The sequence below is a fragment of the Gasterosteus aculeatus genome, chromosome 13, assembly GCF_964276395.1.
Source record: "Gasterosteus aculeatus chromosome 13, fGasAcu3.hap1.1, whole genome shotgun sequence".
NCBI lineage: Eukaryota > Metazoa > Chordata > Actinopteri > Perciformes > Gasterosteidae > Gasterosteus > Gasterosteus aculeatus.
Genome location: NC_135701.1, coordinates 4,158,804 through 4,176,509, shown reverse-complemented (window position 1 = coordinate 4,176,509; position 17,706 = coordinate 4,158,804). Strand labels below are relative to the sequence as shown.

Sequence of the window (17,706 nt, the reverse complement as noted above, 5' to 3'; positions counted from 1 at the left end):
GCAGTGATGTCATGTAAATTCCTCTCTCCCTGTATCATTCTGCGTCAGCTCTTATAATTCAGTCGAGGTAACCCACCAAGCCAGACACCACAAGAGACAACCTGTTGCTGTGTTTCTTGCTCCACCGTAAAGAGGTTGCTAAGCGCTTTTTTTTTTGTTTGTCAGTAATTCATTTCAGCTCCAGCCAACTTTGGGCGTGATGGTCCAAATGGCTCCGAGGGTTTGACAACCGGCCAAGAGAGTGTGAGGGGGAAGTAGGGCTGAGCGGTGCGGCCAAACATCCATATCACAGTATTTACAGAGATTCTGATGGTAGTGAACACATTCATTCACGCACCCCGAAAAGGACCCGAACAGCTGTTCGTCGCTTGCTGGCCAACTTGCTCGCAACTGGCCAGCGTGTTTTCTCGTTAGCGTGTTAGCTAGTCAGCGGATTAGCTCGTTGTGGCTGCTGGTGTTGCCACCAGAGGCTCGACAGACTTTGTAATAAATCATTTTAGATCTAACCTAACTTACGTAGAATTTTCAAAAACCCTCCAAACAGACGCAGCTCCTCTCTTGGTGTGGTTTTGGTATCTGTATCGCTCTTTTCTGTGTTTTCATGTAGCAACACAGTTACTTCTTGTTGTGAGCTGTAGCCAGCATGCAGCTCGGCCGGGTCATTTTTATAAATGTACAATTATTAGTGTAACAAATTGTTTAGAGGGAGGGAGGGAACAGGGAGAGAGAGAAGACAAGAAAGAGAGATATTTATGAACAGCAAACAGGGGAAACAAACTAACGAGCATGTAGTTTGTGGGCGAACCAGAACCCATAAGCGGCTCTGTAGCAAGAAACAAGTCTCCTGCTAACACACAATGGGGGTTTTGACTTTAGCCTTTTGTTCTATTAAACCACTGGAGATTTGTAGATAATGCAATGAGATCATTTATAAGTCTGCTCCACGAGTGCATCTCTCTGTGACTACATCCAGACCAGGAGTCATTACACAACTTAGTGCCTCGATGTGAAATGTCATTTGTTCCAAATGATGATCCGGTGTCAACTGTGCAGCCCAGAATGAATGTGTCTGCAGCAGTGCTGCCTTGTCAATGTTAAAACATACAAACTTTAAAAAGTACTGTTTGTTTGGACACGAACAAGACAAACTGTGGCCTGTTCTCATTCCTCTTCTTGTTACGCTGAGAAGAAGGTGTTTTGACGGAGTGAAACGTACTCCCATCCAACAAGCCTCCCTGTGCATAGAGAGGAGCTCGCTGTGGCTTGGCTGGTTCTTCCTTTATTAATAATCTTTTATAATAACATACAAATCAGATGACCATATTTAATGTGGAAGCCCTTCTAAAAAACATCTTGCAAGATTGAGATTTACGCCAGCTTGGTTAGCTGGTAACCAAAACACACCGTTCAAAACAATAAAAATGATTAGACTTTTTAAACAACTTTTATAGTTGTGAGTATTGGATAAAAATAGACCAAATGGTCAATTTAAAGTGGAAACTGGGCTGAAACGTCGGAAAGAAAATGCTCAACAAAGCAAACTGACGAAAACAATAATTAATGAAGTCTTGTGTAATACAAAGCGCATTGCTTTTTACAGTGTGTAAGAGTGCAGTGAATGAAACACTGTGATGTTTCTCGTTAGTTCCTGTATGCTTTTTGGTCATTAACTGTGTGCTGTGTTTAATGGAGGCTGGGCATCCCCAACGAGTTCAAAGTTGGCAGGATCACCTTCATCAGAAACTCGAGGCCTGTGCCCAGGAAATCTGTAGATGATGTAAGAAATGTGAACAACATCTGGACTCAATAAAACACTATTAGCAGCTTGCTTATAATTGGCCCTGACCCTTTATTCTGAGGGGCCATCGGTCAGAAAATGTTGGGTAGTTTAGGAGCAGGAACATTACCTTCCTGTTATTCATTGATAATGGACGCTTTAGGTGCACATTTAACTGAGGGTCATTAGAAGGACCGTCTCACACAAACAGCTGCTTCGACAGGGTTTTTTTTCTTTTACAAAGATCTTTATGAGAGTTACTGAAAAGGAAAACAGCCACCTAAAGAACATTTTTTCATAAGGACCATGAATTTCACATCTGGACAAAGCCACTTTTTGAAAGGGACTACATGCAGTTTAAACATGATACAAACGACAGATGAGCTTCCAGCAAATTTAGATAAAATGTGAACTTTGATTCATGTTTTGTCGCACTTGAAATGCTTTTGTAGGCAGGAACGCCTCCCTCTGGAGCCCTTTCATCATTATCGGATGCCAGCTTTTGTTGTTCTCGCCTCCAAGAAACTTTGACTGTAATCTTTGAAGCCTTATGGCGCCCGCAGCAATTGGAAAATGTCTCGCTGCACCGTTCACCGCTGGTCCTCGCGTGGAGACAGAAAGGGCCCGAGGCTCGGCGCTCCGCTCCTAACCAACTCCATATGGCCCAGGTCTGGACAGCTAACTGACTTCTAAGACCGCTGCAACGTAAACCTGAGCCCGCCCCCCCCACCCCCCCCATGCTCCAAGGCTCTAAGGAGAAGCATCTGTCTCCCATCGCTCTTAATCCACAGGCTCTGGCAGTGATGTGGCTTACATTTAAAGAATCCCATCTATTTCATTTCATATCAAATCGTTACAGGAATGAGAGGAATAACCTGTAATAACAAGCAGCCCTGTAAGGTCCCCCCCGAGGCACTTGGATCCCCCTTTCTGTGAGAACCCCTCCCTGGACGGGACGGTGAAAGGGACTGCTGGCACTGGGATGCGACTGGTGAATGCGGAGGGTAAGAAAGAGTACAACAGGTAACAAGGACCCACTGCGGAGAGACAGATGGCTGAGCTGCACATTGAGCGGCAATGTGTGCGTGCATATTGATTTGTGTAACGAGGGATCGAGGAAACACAAAGAGGACTGTTTCACAGAGCAGACACTGACATTTGTTCTGGTGAGTGTTCAGGGGGGGTTTGTCCCCCCCCCTGCCCTCTAATGAGCAATGTGCTTGAAGGAAAAAATATTCAGCTCCACGGCTCAAGGATTGTCACCATGAGGTAAATCCCAGATATTTTGTGATATACAAACAGTTATTATTTTAGTTCAAATAAACTACTGTGCATGACATCAACGTGTGAAGTTTTGTGAACACATTTTATTGCATAACAATACCAAGGAAACAAAATGTCTTCCAGTTGATGTCCAGATTTGGTTTACTGATAGAAGCCAATTGTCATGAAACAGTTTATGGTCTCGATCTCTAGTTCCGGGTTTTCGTTAATACAGCAGGATGTTCATTTACTAAATGATGACCCATTTACAATAAAAAAAGAACATGAAGATTCAGCTTGTCATTTTTGGGTCTTATTTATTGATCGGTTGTAGCTCCCCCCCTTTGTGTCACTTTTGTTTCCCCAAAAACCAAGACTGAGGGCCAAACACTATTGTATTGATGCGTTTCATTACAGCAGTCTTAAGGGTTAGGCCCATCATACACTGTTAGACACACATAATATAAAGGTGCATTCATTAAATCATCTTTAAACATAACTTTTTTCCATTTGTTCAGTTCAAGGATCGACATTCACCCACTATATAGTTTGGAATGAGTTGATGAGCATGGCGGTCTCTCTGTCCGTCACTCAAATAGTGGGTGGACATGGTACGTTGTGTTTAACAATGGTGTTCTAACTGTATGTTTGGTGAGCATCACTAAAAATAGTGTGCCTATACATAAACTACGAAGGAGAAAGCCACTACTCCATGCAGATGTTTGAGGCTGCTCTTCTATCAAAATCACAACCGCCCTGTAAATATGCAGGCGTGACATCACGTCATCTTCTGTGTGGGAAAAGTATGAAAGCAGAGGGCTCAGCAATGCAAAGTACATCGCAAACAGCTGCATGTAAACAGTCACAGAAGCAAATGTAACTTGTACGGCGCGCGCGGAACCGGCCCATCTGCGTGGTGATTGTTGCAGGAGAACATGAATACCAGTCAAGCGTTCAGGCATAGCAGAGGAATCACAGAGGATCTCAGATTGCATGGCTCCAACCACTGTAACTGATAGCCCCCCCCCCCCCCTCTCTCTCTCTCCTTCCCCCTTCTCATCCCCTCCCCTGTAGGAGCAAACGCTACAGCTCAGAGTGAAACCACATCCAGCTTGGATCTCTGCCAGCGAACTATTCATTCCTGCAGCTACAGACCGAGCTTCTCTCTGGAAGTGAACTTGTTGGTTGCAGCGGCTCTCCACACTAAGTGCGAAGCTAACCACTGTTTGCTTTGTGGAAATCCCTTCGGCGTGAGCAGAGCAGGATGGGACGGACGGCTCGCACAGTGTCCCGTGTAGAGGCTGTATGTTTCCTGTATGAAAGAGCCGGTGGGACAGAAAGCGCGTGCTGCACCACAGAAGGGGGTTAAAATCAGTTTAACAAAGCTAAAGAATAATCACCCGTTATGCTTGTTGGAGTGGTAGAGACAGAGATAGGAATCCAATCTCAAACATGAACGCGAGTGAGCAAGTGAACCTAGAAGGGGAAACAGTAACGGGGACATGGTGTAAACAATCAGCTGAAATAGTTAAAGTAGCCGTTATTATTTAACCCTTTGGAAACAAACAAGCCAGAACCAGGTCAGAACCAATACGTTAATATTGATATATTTTAGTAACATATTAACTAATTGTTACAGATTATTGCACTTAGGGTTCCCCTTTACCCCCACAAACACACATTGTACAAATAGACAAAGTAGTTCCAGAGTTAATACTTTTTATTATGGGTATGAAGCCAAAAAACTAACTTTAGATATCTAGCTAACAGCAATAGCTTACCTGTTAACTATTGTTTTAATAAAATTAAATGAGAAAATGTAATGATTTAGTTTTCGATTCACACGAGTAAAAAAAACTGTTATGAAAAACAAAAACAATGTTGTATGACAATTAAAATACTCAGAACATGAGGAAGGTTTTCTTGAGCTCATGTGATGTGTGGATACATCAGACAGGTTGTTTTTCTCTCTGCCCCATGGTCCGGGGGGTGAAGGGGGGGGGTCTCTTCCCCCATCAGGATTCGACCCGACAACCTGCCGGCCTAAATTGAAAGCCCGGGTTTGGGGCCCCGGCCTCATATCATCTGGTTCCCATTCTCCCTGCCTCGTCCACTGAAATTTGACCGGCGTTGGAGGAGGACTGAATTATGGGCCCATCAATAAATACCATATTTCCCCCCTTTGAAGTTGCGTACGTGATGGAAAGTGGTGCGACGTCATGTGTTAAAGTTATTACTGATCTACTGTGCGCTGTGTTGCTGACGTTGGAAGGCCGCTGTGGCTTCATCTCTTCCGACAGCCGCCAGACTGAACGCCTTAGTTCACTTCGGCCCCGCCGTCAGAACCGCTTTCCATCTCCCCTTGACTTTGCGTGACCCCCGTGGCGGTAACGTCCGGCAGGAGGAGGAAGAGGAGCGTGCGCGTTACAGGGAGAAGATTGGCTCTGCGTGTTTCGTGACTATGGATCATTTTACCAGCTGTTGAATAGTCGGCTCTTGAGTCATTTTGGAGGTGCCCATAAAGCTTGTGTGTAATCTTCCTGCCTCCCACTCTTTAATTGTGCCTCTCACGGAACAAGTTCCCTTTGTTAAAAGAGGAGATAGCCTAAGGTCCCTCCGATCCAACCAGCAAAAAGCACAAGACACGAGGAAGAATGTGTCCTTGCTTGTGCCGTGTAATCAATTATTCTTTAGCTTGGTTTGTAAAGGAAAGATGGGAAAAGGCAACATTTCTTAATGCATGTCTGAAACCAGATTTGAATTATTTGTAATAAGAAAAGCTTGAAACAATCTGTACAACATGTGCTGCATGTAGTGTCGAGAGAGTGATGATTCTGATCCCGACCGGCAACTGACATCAAAAAGGAGAATAAGGAAGCTCATTTGAAAGTGCATTAAAAAATGGGCAGCAACTGAGTTAGATATCATACGACTCTTGTGATGTGTGTGACGACGAGCAATCGCCCTCCATGGTGATGTGCATGAAACAGCCATTTTATTTTCGCTTACGGCAATAGTCAAAAGTCTAATACGATTGTTATATATATATAATAACAGAAAATGCCTGCGAGTACCTTTTGTCTATTATCGGTGGAGGAGGGCGACCTGGCTGTTATCGGCACATGCTCGATGTCAATGAAGATCTCAAGTGAAGGAGCCGCCCTCTAACAGCTGCCTGCACGGGTAATGAGCCGAGGGTTGACAAATACAAACATCCACCAGGAAGCCTCACGCGAGCACAGACGGAAGCAAGAGGGGAGCTTGATTGCGAGAAAAAAGGGAGATGAGTTAATCCAACATCTGCGTGACCTGCGTTCAAAGTAAAAGACTTTGATTCCTTTGTGAGTGAATGACTAAAACTTATCAACCCGTCTCTGAACATTTTTGTTTTACTTGGCAACAGTTTACGTCCATTAACTGCATCGAACATTCCGAATTATTCCAGATCAGGTCTGTTTCGACTTTGGACGCGCTGGGAATGGACGTGCCGTGCAACTCGGTGTTCAATGGAGGGGAAGCGGAGGAAGAGATCCAGAGACAGATAATGTCCAGCCGCATGCCGCGGCCTGTGAGTGACTGAGAGCCTGCAGGGGCTTTCCTGTTGTGACCCCGCAGGACGGAGCTGCTGCTGCCGCCGCAGAAAGATCCGTCTGTTGGGAGGAACCAACGATCCATCACAGCTGAAGACCACAAGACAACCTTTGACAGGCGCAGACCCCTCAGCCGTCGGTGGCGCAGCCCGCAGGCCCGTCCGCCCCCGAGATCATTCCACCTTCACCAGCAAAGGTCGCAGTTTGAATTTGAGGCCTCCTCGCTACATTGAGCGCCTTGTCTTTCACACAGAGGGAGAGTTGGTTGTCACACGGCCGTTTGACTGATGACCTGTCAATCGTTTTGGTAAAAATCACTGTGATCCTCCTCTGTTCCTGCCTTGACTTCAACATCGGCGACCAGAAAACACTGGTGCTCATTTACTCTGCTCGGTTTATTGCAGTGCACTTTAGTGCCGTTTGTTTTCTCTGGTGCGTTGTCGTGCTCTTGTCTTGTGAAGGAAGCAGGAACCACTGAATGACTGTACTTGGCGTCTGTAAAAGGTTCCGCTCTAACGCTCTTGGTTCCCGAAATGTCTGCGACGGGGAAAAAAAGTGTGAATATTTAGCAGAAGTCGTGTTTTGGGAACATGACTCCCTCCCTCCATTCCTTCCGCCTCAATTATCGGCCCCCTTTCCCGTCCTCGGGGCCTGAGCGCCGAGCAGCAGGCTGCAACTTGTGCAGGGGTCTCCGATCTCTGGTCGAAGCAGAAGAAAGGGGCGTTAAGCCCCCCCCGCCCCTCACGGCACTCACGTATAGTTGTTATATTAGTGGTGGTGAGTTTGTCTTGGACAAAGAATACTATTTTTTTTTCAGGCAATATTCAACCCCTGAGCAGTAAGAATCACCACAAAACACAGACAGCACCAATCAAAGGTTTGGGTTCACTGTCTCATTGAATTGAATGAGAAAATGTGTCCAGACCTTTGACTGGTGCTGCATAGTCTTCACAGGACATCCCCATCCCGTCCCTAGAAGCAGACACAGCAGGAAATAGAATGAGCAAGAGAACAGCAAAAAAGAGAAAGTAGACGTGTAGTTATACGCTTCCTTTAAGGGCGTGTACCCCCCTCCCTCTGTGCATCCATCTCTATCCCTCCCCCTGTCCGCCCCAGACACTTTCCCTCTGTCCTGGGCAGGGACAGCGTGGAAGGGCGAGGACAGACACCTGTCTGGTGCTCGTTTAAAGCTCATTTTACAGGCCCATTACTTCAGGGGACACACACTTGGGAGGCACGTCGATCACAACTGACCCTATTAAAAAGAACCTGAATATTTTGGCATTCTTTTGAAATGTCGTTTCATAAAACAAACGCTGAGACTTCACAGATTAGAGTTTAAACTGGTCTTTGGCTTCTGTGCTTCCTCGGGGAAACGAGATGTTTTGAGCGGTCGGTCTGGAGTTTGATACCCACCGGTATCATAAGTACATCCCCTGCTTTCTTCACAGTGTAGGAAACTGATGAGTGGAGTTTGGTCTAATGGTACGGTGACATTTCTTTGAATGTACATTGTTTTATGTTTATTAAAGGCAGAATATGACCCAAGATTTGATCTAAACATAAACTTCTTTTGGTATCATTTTTAAAGAGCTCCATGACTTTGCCCGCGCGCGTGGAATGACTGACTGATTTGACGGGAGAGGAGTTACCACACGCCACAAACGCCGACTCTGCGCTGAATTGCGCATTTAAAGCCTTTAGCTCTACTCAGATGTTACAGAGAACACATATAAGTGAGAAGGAACAATAAAGTGACGGCACATTGGCATTTCACTAACACTTTGTTGTTTAGAGGATGAAATACAGATAATCTGCAGAATCAAACCAATAAATACCACAACAAGACTTGACAAGTGCGCCATGAGGGCCGGAGGCGTCTCGGCACGCGGATTCCAGGCTCCCACTTATTGTTGATTTCAGTTTGTGTTCAAACTTACAAGTTCACACTTATTTTTGTGGTTTGTCAAAACCACACGACACTTATGCCAAATAATACAAAAATCAGTTTGTTCCATTTAGTTAACAGTCAGCATGAGGCTGTGTGACTGAGCTGCTGTAGTTTAATTGTGTGACTCCATGCGAGTGGTGTGCGTGTGTGTTTTTTGCATTCAAGCGAAAGTCCTTAAATAAACTTGAAGTATTTTGTGTGAGTTCGCTGGACCCTTGTGGCACCTTAATACCCTCTTCAATTATTTTCCTAGAGGGGGTCCTTGTGTTCGACAGCTTACCGCAATTAAAATTTATTTAGGGCTTACAAGGAATCCTTTCACTCTCGAATAAATCAGGGTGAATTCCTGTGACCCTGACGAGGTTTCCCCCTCCCTGTAATTATCCTCTGCTCGACGAGGGCAGGCAGCCCCCCCCCGAGCATTACCCCAGAGCTTTGCATTTGTAATTAAATCATAAAACCACAACAACTGCAAATTTAGTTTTCAAAACGAGCGGCGCGAGGCTGTCATCTAAGGAACCGGGTGCGTTCCAGGTGTCATTTTATCTATTTATTTTATGTGAAGATGAGAAAAGTTGTACTGTGACACTCAGGAGATTACAAGTTTCAGCAGGTACGGACGCATTTAGTGCCGCTTGTATACCAGCACTCGTTTTAATGTTGTGGCTTGTAGTTCAAGTACAACACTGGAATATACTACAGATCGCCTTTAGCTTGGCGTTTAGAACAGATTTAATACTTTTTATTCTGCCCTTTTCCACTGTTCCATTTTCTGCATGAAGCTTAAATAACGTGTCTGTGCTCTGTAGTTTTTCTCCTTTGCCACGACCCGCCTCTCCTTGTCCTCCTGATATGTTGTCACCATTCACCTCTGATTACTTTGCCCTCGCGAACAAGTGTTGAATTAAATGCCTAATTTAACACGGGCCTTTTGTTGGCCGCTCTCTTTGTCGGGAGTCTCTTTTTAAACGGGCGGTGTTGTGGACCCATTAAAGGAGCCATTTAAACGCAGCAACTCGATATTTTGCCAACAGTGGAAACTAAAACACAAGCAGGTGGGCGCCGGGGCTACAGAGACGGGTCTGTGAGCTCAGGTACAGGTGACTTTATGAGTGCAGGCGGGACACTGAGCTAAACTACTACTTACTGCCAGGAAATTAAATTGTGTACTTTTATGAGCTTTTAGAAAAATAAACACGTGGTTTAAGCGAGAGCTTTGCTTCCAAAACACGGTGAGAAAATATTTCCACTGAAGATACGATGTGAGAAAAGCTTGTAATACAAATGCTATTATTTTGCTTTGAAGAGTACGGTACCTTTAATGCCTGTGAGGAAACATTGCTGAATCGAATCAGATTTGTTCACCTTTTCAGACAGTTTTGTTGCATCTGCACCAAACTTAAGCCAATGGGTTCAAAAGAAAAAGTACGACTTGCCAACTAAGTCTCTCTAACTCTTAGCAATGACAGCAAACAGGATATTAAGTAACAGTAATAATATTGTGTTGTTTCTGGATCCCATGGGAAATAAAACGCGTGAGACAAAGCCGGAATAGGTTAACAAAAAAAACGCCACTAAACTTTGTGTAAACATGTGTATAAACTCCATTCACAGGTACACAGCGGACGGTGAGGACGGCCACAGTAACCACGCTGTAAGCCGTGGTCATCGGTCCGTCCGACTGTCACGTGGCACACGACAAAGTGCTTCTCGTGTGCCGTGACACATCAACACCTGTGCATGAGAGCGCAACGTGGAAAAGATAAATAGCACTCAGAGAATCCCTGAAGGTTCTGACTGAACATTGAACTACTCTGCAAGCTGAAGACTAATATTTCAATTTGAAGATTACCACGGAAACTATTCAATGTCCCTTTTTTTAATACAGCGACACAAAGAACCCACTACGGGTTATTTAGTACCGGATATCAGTATTCACAAAATCTGCCCCAAACTGCAAACGTCCCATAAAAAGAGCTTTGCACTAATCATTCGAGCAAAGCACTTAGTTTTTACAGCAGCTGGTTTGTTGTCAAACCAACAGACTGAACCACAGACCTGGCTTATCCTCCTGCAGCGTCACAAACACCCACATCCTTTTATTGACTTTCCCCCCCCACGCCGGCCCACCTGGGCAGCGCGTCAGAGGGAAGCGCAGGTAGCCGCCATAAACACTCGTCAGGGGGGGGCGAACGAAGGGCCGAGAGTCCTTTTTGTTGCACACTCTGGTTTTATGAGAGATGACCTGGAGCCATTAAACGGCAGTAAAGGACACGCTGTGGCAGCTTAAGTGCATCGGAGCCAGAGGTCGAAGTGTACGCTCGCTCAGCGTCGCTGTGGGCAAAGTGGATTCCAGATGTGACTGGTTTGTCGTTCACTTGATTGGGACAATTCTGCGGTGCGGTTTCGGCGGTCTTGAGCTTTTCTCACAACCAGACCACCCGAAGAACATCCTGTAATGACTTGACTGAAATGTGGGCCAAGTGTGCCGTTTTTATAACAAATTAAACTGATTATTTTCTCTGCCGGGATTTGTCGACGGCACAAAGATTAGAGAATGTGATAGAAAAAAAGCCTAAAAACGTTGTTTCACGAGCTGCAGCTCTATTATCATTGTGGATTAGTCTGCCAATTAATGCCAGTCACAGTCTCCCAAGTGGCGCAAACAGAAGACCAGTTACTACTAATCGTTTCTAACGTATCTGCATTATTTACCATCTTTAAAGCTGCCATTTCTGCACGATCTAATTCCTGATCATGTGTCGCTGGTGGTGATGAATCTGCGGAGCATTTCATCAGATAATTGATTTCTTTCTCCAAACGCTTTGGATGTCTCCCGACACCCTAAGTTCCTCAGAATAAAGCTCTGGAAACGTAAGGAACCAAAACAAGACCACCACCGAAACGTGGCTCTGTCACCAGCGGGTGAACCTAGTGGAGCATCCAGCAGAAGAAACTATAAAAAAACCACATTCTAGCAGTTTGGACTTCTTTATTGCCGCACCATTGCAGTCCTGAGAATCGAGCACGCAATCAGTCAGTCATGTGACACGTGCACGGCCAGGCTCCATGCAAGAAGGGGCCCTTCGCCCGGCCCGAAGAGTTTTGTTGTGCTACACCGAGGGACCCGGGCCTTGGTATTGAGCAATATGCACGGCTTTGTGCGACAGGGGTCCGCCCCCCTCATGCTCTGCTCATGTTTTATCTCCCCCCTCACAATGGAAGAGGCCCCCGCAAACAGCCACCTTCACACCTCTCTTGGCGCCTCTGCTGAATGAGCTCAAGCACCCCTCCATTCATAGATGGACAAATAGTGCGAGGAAAATAGAAGATGTGGGTAATGGCGGCAGTAGTGTGCAGCCTTTTCTTCTCACTTATAAGAGGAAAAACTAAAAAAAAATATTCTACCACGTACTGAGATCTTTGTATGAAAGAGGAATTATTGCCATTGAAATGTTTATAGCTTTTTTTTTTCTCTGAAAAAGGTGATTAAGGAACAAAATGTTTAAGAATAGGTCCCCCCCCCCCCCGAAAAAAAGCTTTGGAACCTTTATGAAAGTGCCAAATATGAATCAGTGCGCTGCGGATGCCAGACAGGCCTTTCCTGTGTTGCTAAGAGAGCTCCTTGGGGGAGGGTGGTGGTGGTGGTGGGGGGGTTGTACAGCGCTACGCGGTAGATATGACTTGATGCTCCTATTCTCTGCCCTGCAGCATGGGTGGTCCCGCAGTGATTTTATACGGCCATCTATTAGCACGGCCAGCCGGTGATTCATGCAGCTGTCAACCTCAACTTAATCAGCTCCGTCATCCCAACGGTGAATTGTTGGTTTGCTGCCGAAGCCTTTTCCTCTCTGCAACGCCTACTTCGGGTCCGAAGTGAAACTCCCCCCCGAGAGCAAAGAGAAGGAGAAAGACCAAAAAAAAAAAAAGAAGAGAAGAGAATAATACATTTGGATAAATAACAACCGTGCATACCACGAGGCCTCCTCTGTGGACAACTTCCAGCCTAAACATCTGGCTGGCTGCACGTAAGGAAAAGATGTGAGTTTGAGTTAAAGCAAGTTGAGAAAGGAGGAATTCACCTCTGGAACAGTCGGGATCAGTCACAGGCTGCACAGAACCATCGAGGTTACTGGGAAACTCGTGCGTGAGGACAGGTCGCGTTAAGCGAGGAAAAATGTCAGGCCGTGTGGCATAAAACGATGGAAACTGTGGGTAAAAGATCTTTTATTCGCCGGTTAATGGAGAAAAAGGGTGTGATTGCAGAGTAGAAGCGTTCAGCTCTTGTAATGAAGCTGCTGGACTCATGTCGTGGCCAATTTCAACAAAGGCATGAAAGGGAAGTGGACTGTGCCTACGGGAGATTTACAGTATGTAGTTCTTTACCATAAGGAGTATATTAGCAACAAAAATAAGCCTATTGGCGGCCACTGCGATGCCGAGGGCGCTGCACGCAAGATTCAAATGTTGACTTGTGGTAAAGACGTTGGGGTTTTAAAGCGCCAGGGGCCAAGTGCTTTTACTGCCGTTTGCAACCCAAGAATATCAGACTTTATTAAACATCTGTTAGAATCATACTTGTCACGGTGAGTTTGTGGGAAACGTCCTTCGGGATGGACTTGAAAGGAAAAAAAGTGATTCCAAAAACTATCGCCGAGGAGGTGCTGCTGCACTTGTTAGAGGGAATGGAAACATTTGGGAAAAGCTGAACAAAATGATGGAGTAATAAAAAAAAAATTTAAAAACATATCCCCAGTTGCAACACCTTGAAGGCATGGGTTGCCAGTTGGCATAAAATCAAGTAAGCGACCAGAAAAGTCCAGAGCGGAAGAGAAAGATATTTACACATTGTTCAAAATATTATGTTAGAAGTAATGCATTAAATAAAGGCAACGACTAAAATCGTCAGATGATTAACGTTAGTGATTAATAAACCGTTGAAATAAGGAAAAATGTGACAAAAAAAGGAAAGATATTCAGCCGAAAGACATTGATAAAAAGGTGGAATAATAAGCTGAATATAACCAATGGAACAATTAGCTGCATTTAATAACTAAACCATATAAATACATTAGGTGATGGGTGGTGTGGATAAAACAGTGATGGTTAAATTCTGTGCGGACCAGATCCTGCTGTGAAAAGATGAATCCTTCATCTAATGTAATTAGGGAACATATTGATATTAAAGACGGCCGATGGTTTTCTTGAGCAAAACTAACTTCACAAGCCGCGGACCAATAATTCGGGGTTGTGTTGCGTCCATGCAGAGCGGCTAATGTTGCAGCAGCAGGTTGTGTGCATGTGTGTGATATGGGACAAGAGCTGCTGAAGACACAGAGAAGAAATGTTTGGTTTAAACATTCAAATATGCATTTCTTTGGTCCAGAAGCAACACGGCGGGACGATGAAGGGCGGAGAGCAACACGAGTGTGTCACAGGGGAGGTTCTCTGGCTTTTGGCTGTCAGTGCTGGGAAAAAAAACAGAGTGGAAACAAACCTTTCACATACATCATATGGACCTAATACACAACAGCGGTGACTACCATCAGTCGCCATGGTGACTGAGGGAAGTCAACACAAATACAAGGACAACAAGGAAGGTTCTGGGATGAACACGTTTTGAATCTGCTTTCTTGAGTTAGGTATTTATGAGTCGAGTTATTTGAGAAGTTTGTTTTCTAAACAGTTATTTTGGTGTCAAAGTCAGAAACAGAAGCCGGTTAGCTTAGCATAAGGACTTTGAGGGGGGGGGGGGTAAAGCTAACCTTGCTTTTCTAGAAGAGGCATTTATAACAGTTTGCTTATACTACGCTGATCCATTAACTCTTGAGTTTGTTCACGCTGAGTTAAGCTCTTGTGTAGATGGAAAACGGCCATCATCAATGGAGCTCTGACTGCACGATTCGCCATGGCAACAGGTGTATAGAGCATCCATTTAAATCCAGTGGATTTAGCGATAATAAAGCATTTAAACTAGATATCTTCAAAATAGAGACGAGTCCAACTGGAAGAAGTGTAATACGTTTACATAAAAGAGTATTGTATTTGTAGTACGGTCGCTCCACTGCCTATTTAAATAGGTACTTTACACGTTGTGCAGCTACTTCAGGATCCTGCTCACAGAAATATCCATCTTCACTCCGCTTATCCTGCACACCGGGTCGCAGGGGGGGGCTGGAGTCCATCCCAGCCAACTCCAGGTGATAGACAGGGTCGCCCTGGATTGGTCGCCAGCCAATCGCAGGGCCACACAGAGAAACACAACCATTCACACTCCTACGGGCAATTTAGAGTCACCAATCAACCTCACAGAAATATAATCGATGATATTATTAGTGTTCACAATGTTGTTTGTATTAAAAAGCACATGAACGAGGGTCGAGGGTCACCTGACTCGTAATATTCAAACATGCCTAGAACACACGTCGCAACCGGACGTCCCGTCTGGCCTCCGGCGGCTCGTAGATAACGTTTAATAACTATGAAATAACTATTTTGTTAAAGAAAGAACACACACAAAAGGAAACAAGATATCAACAAGCCAAAGATCGCAATCTAGTTCCTCGTTATTAACATACGTACATAAAAGGGAAAAAACAACTTTTCTCTGAGCCAAGCTGACAAAACAGATCTCTGCTGTTACATAATCGCGTGCCTGGATCTCTAGTGTCCTTTCCCCTCTTTGTGCTTCCACAGAGCAGTCACAGGAGGACAAGGGGCGGCCCTATTGCTGCCGGCACTAAATACATTAAAAAGTCACAGTATATGTTATGTTGACCGTAGAATAGCGTGTTAAACTAATGTAAGAAAAGTCATAATATAGTTTTTCACATGTTGGTATGAGAAAGTCTTCTAAAAAGGCAGAAAGAACTCCTGTTGTTAAAAACAGTCATTAAAAATGACGATGTCGATTTTGCAGCTTTTCCCTGTAACAAAGCATGTAGGAGTCTAATTTTTTATCATAGGTACTCAACTGTGGGTGATGAATCCAGAAAATCACACTGTATGATTTTAAACAATTACGTTGCAGTTTATTGCATGACATAAGTATTTGATCACCTACCAACCTGTAAGAATTCCGTCTCTCACAGACCTGTTAGTTTGTCTTTAGGAAGCCCTCCTGTTCTCCACTCATCACCTTTGTTAACTGCACCGATTTGAACGTGTTACCTGTATAAAAGACACCTGTCAATCTCCCTCGGTGTGGGGCTCCATGCAAGATCTCACCTCGTGGGGCATCAATGATCCAGAGGAAGGTGAGGGATGGTCGTCAAATGGGAGCTGGGACCACAGTCTCAAAGAAAACCATCAGTAACACACTACGCCGTCATGGATTAAAATCCTGCAGCGCACACAAGGTCCCCCTGCTCAAGGCAGCGCATCTCCAGGCCCGTCTGAAGTTCGCCAATGGATGGATGGCATCTGGATGATCCAGAGGAGGTATGGGAGAAGGTCATGTGGTCTGATGAGAGGAAAGTAGAGCTTTTTGGTTTAACCTCCACTCGCCCTGTTTGGAGGAAGAAGGATGAATACAAGCCCAAGAACACCGTCCCAACCATGAAGCAAGGAGGTGGAAACATCATTCTTTGGGGATGCTTTTCTGCAGAGGGGACAGGCCGACTGCACCGTATTGAGGGGAGGATGGATGGGACTGTGTATCCTGAGATCTTGGCCAACAACCTCCGTCCCTCAGTAAGAGCGTTGAAGATGGGTCTTCCAGCATGACGACGACCCAAAACACACAGCCAGGGCAACTAAGAAGTGGCTCCGTAAGAAGCATCTCAAGGTCCTGGAGTGGCCGAGCCCGTCTCCAGACCCGAACCCAATAGAACATCTTTGGAGGGAGCTGAAAGTCCCGAAACCTGACGGATTTGGAGAAGGTCTGTATGGAGGAAGGGGCCCAAATCCCTGCTGCACTGTGTGCAAACCTGGTCAAGAACAACAGGAAACGTATAATGCCTGTAATTGCAAACAAAGGTTTCTGTACTAAATATTAAGTTTGTCTTTTCTGATGTATCAAATACTTATGTCATGCAATATATATTTTTTAAATCATATGTGACTTTCAGATTTGTTGTTTGATTCCCACTCACAGTTGAAGAGTACCTGTGATTAAAAATGACTCCTACATTGAAGTTTGTGTGTATAATTTATAAGCAATTGTCAACTCAAATAATAAAAGTTCTATTTAATTACAAATCCATAATCTGAAAATGTATAAATGTTCTCCCCTTATTAGAATTAAACTAGGGGTTGAGTTTAGGAATAAATGAGCTTTTGTCTTTTAGCTTTGAACTGAGTTCATGCAGGTGAACTGAAGGTGTCTTGAATTAAGACAGAATGAATGATTGTAGATTTATCTTTGTCACGTTACAATAAATCTCAATTATCAATCACCAATAATAACATCTGGACCGCTGCAGTGAAGTAAATGGTATGTTGACGTGTCAATCACAAGGTTCACGGTTTTATTACCGGAGGCGCTGCCTCCTGCTGGCGGTTAGAGAGATGACACTTTTTTACTTTTTAAAACGTTACCCCTCGCGCTCAGGAGCAGGTGTCAGCCAGTTTGAATCTATTCTCCTTCAATTAGTTAAAAAAACCTGCATCCACCCATCAGTCGAGGTACTTGAGAGCAAATCATATAACACACAAAGACTGAAGGGAGTGTGTCCTTATCGCAGTATGAGGACCGTTTCCACACGTGGGGGGAGAAGCGAGTGTTTGCTCAGTTCACTGAAGCGTCGTGACCCCTCATACTCGGGCGGCCTGGAAGTGCCCCGGGGGGTGGGGGGTGGGCATTGAGAGTCTTCGCTCCGCCTGTTCGCGCTCTCCTACTCCACTGACGTCTTTCGTTGACCTCTCGCTCAGATGTTTTCCTCTCCCACACCCACCCTGGAGCAGCTGTCCCACCTACTGGTCAGATTTCATATGAAGGTGTCCTTAGAAATGAAGTTCATCGCTTTCATTCTCCATGTTTCCTAAAGATTTAGCATTTACAATCGGCATGCTTGGTAAAAAGAGCATTTAACTTCAGGGAACATTACATCTAACCAGTCAATGGCTTTGAATAAGTCTCTCATCCGTGTGTCTCACTGTGGCCGACTATAAGAAACCAAAGCTGC

General features: G+C 44.9%; 1 long non-coding RNA gene across 1 annotated transcript; it reads left to right on the top strand.

Moving 5' to 3' along the window:
• The first annotated feature begins 839 nt into the window (after positions 1-839).
• LOC120830295 (uncharacterized) lies at positions 840-8,197 on the top strand. The gene is made up of 3 exons (XR_005713893.2): positions 840-3,046; positions 4,115-6,381; positions 6,486-8,197. It is a non-coding gene; the product is annotated as an uncharacterized LOC120830295 (long non-coding RNA).
• The last annotated feature ends 9,509 nt before the right edge of the window (positions 8,198-17,706 follow it).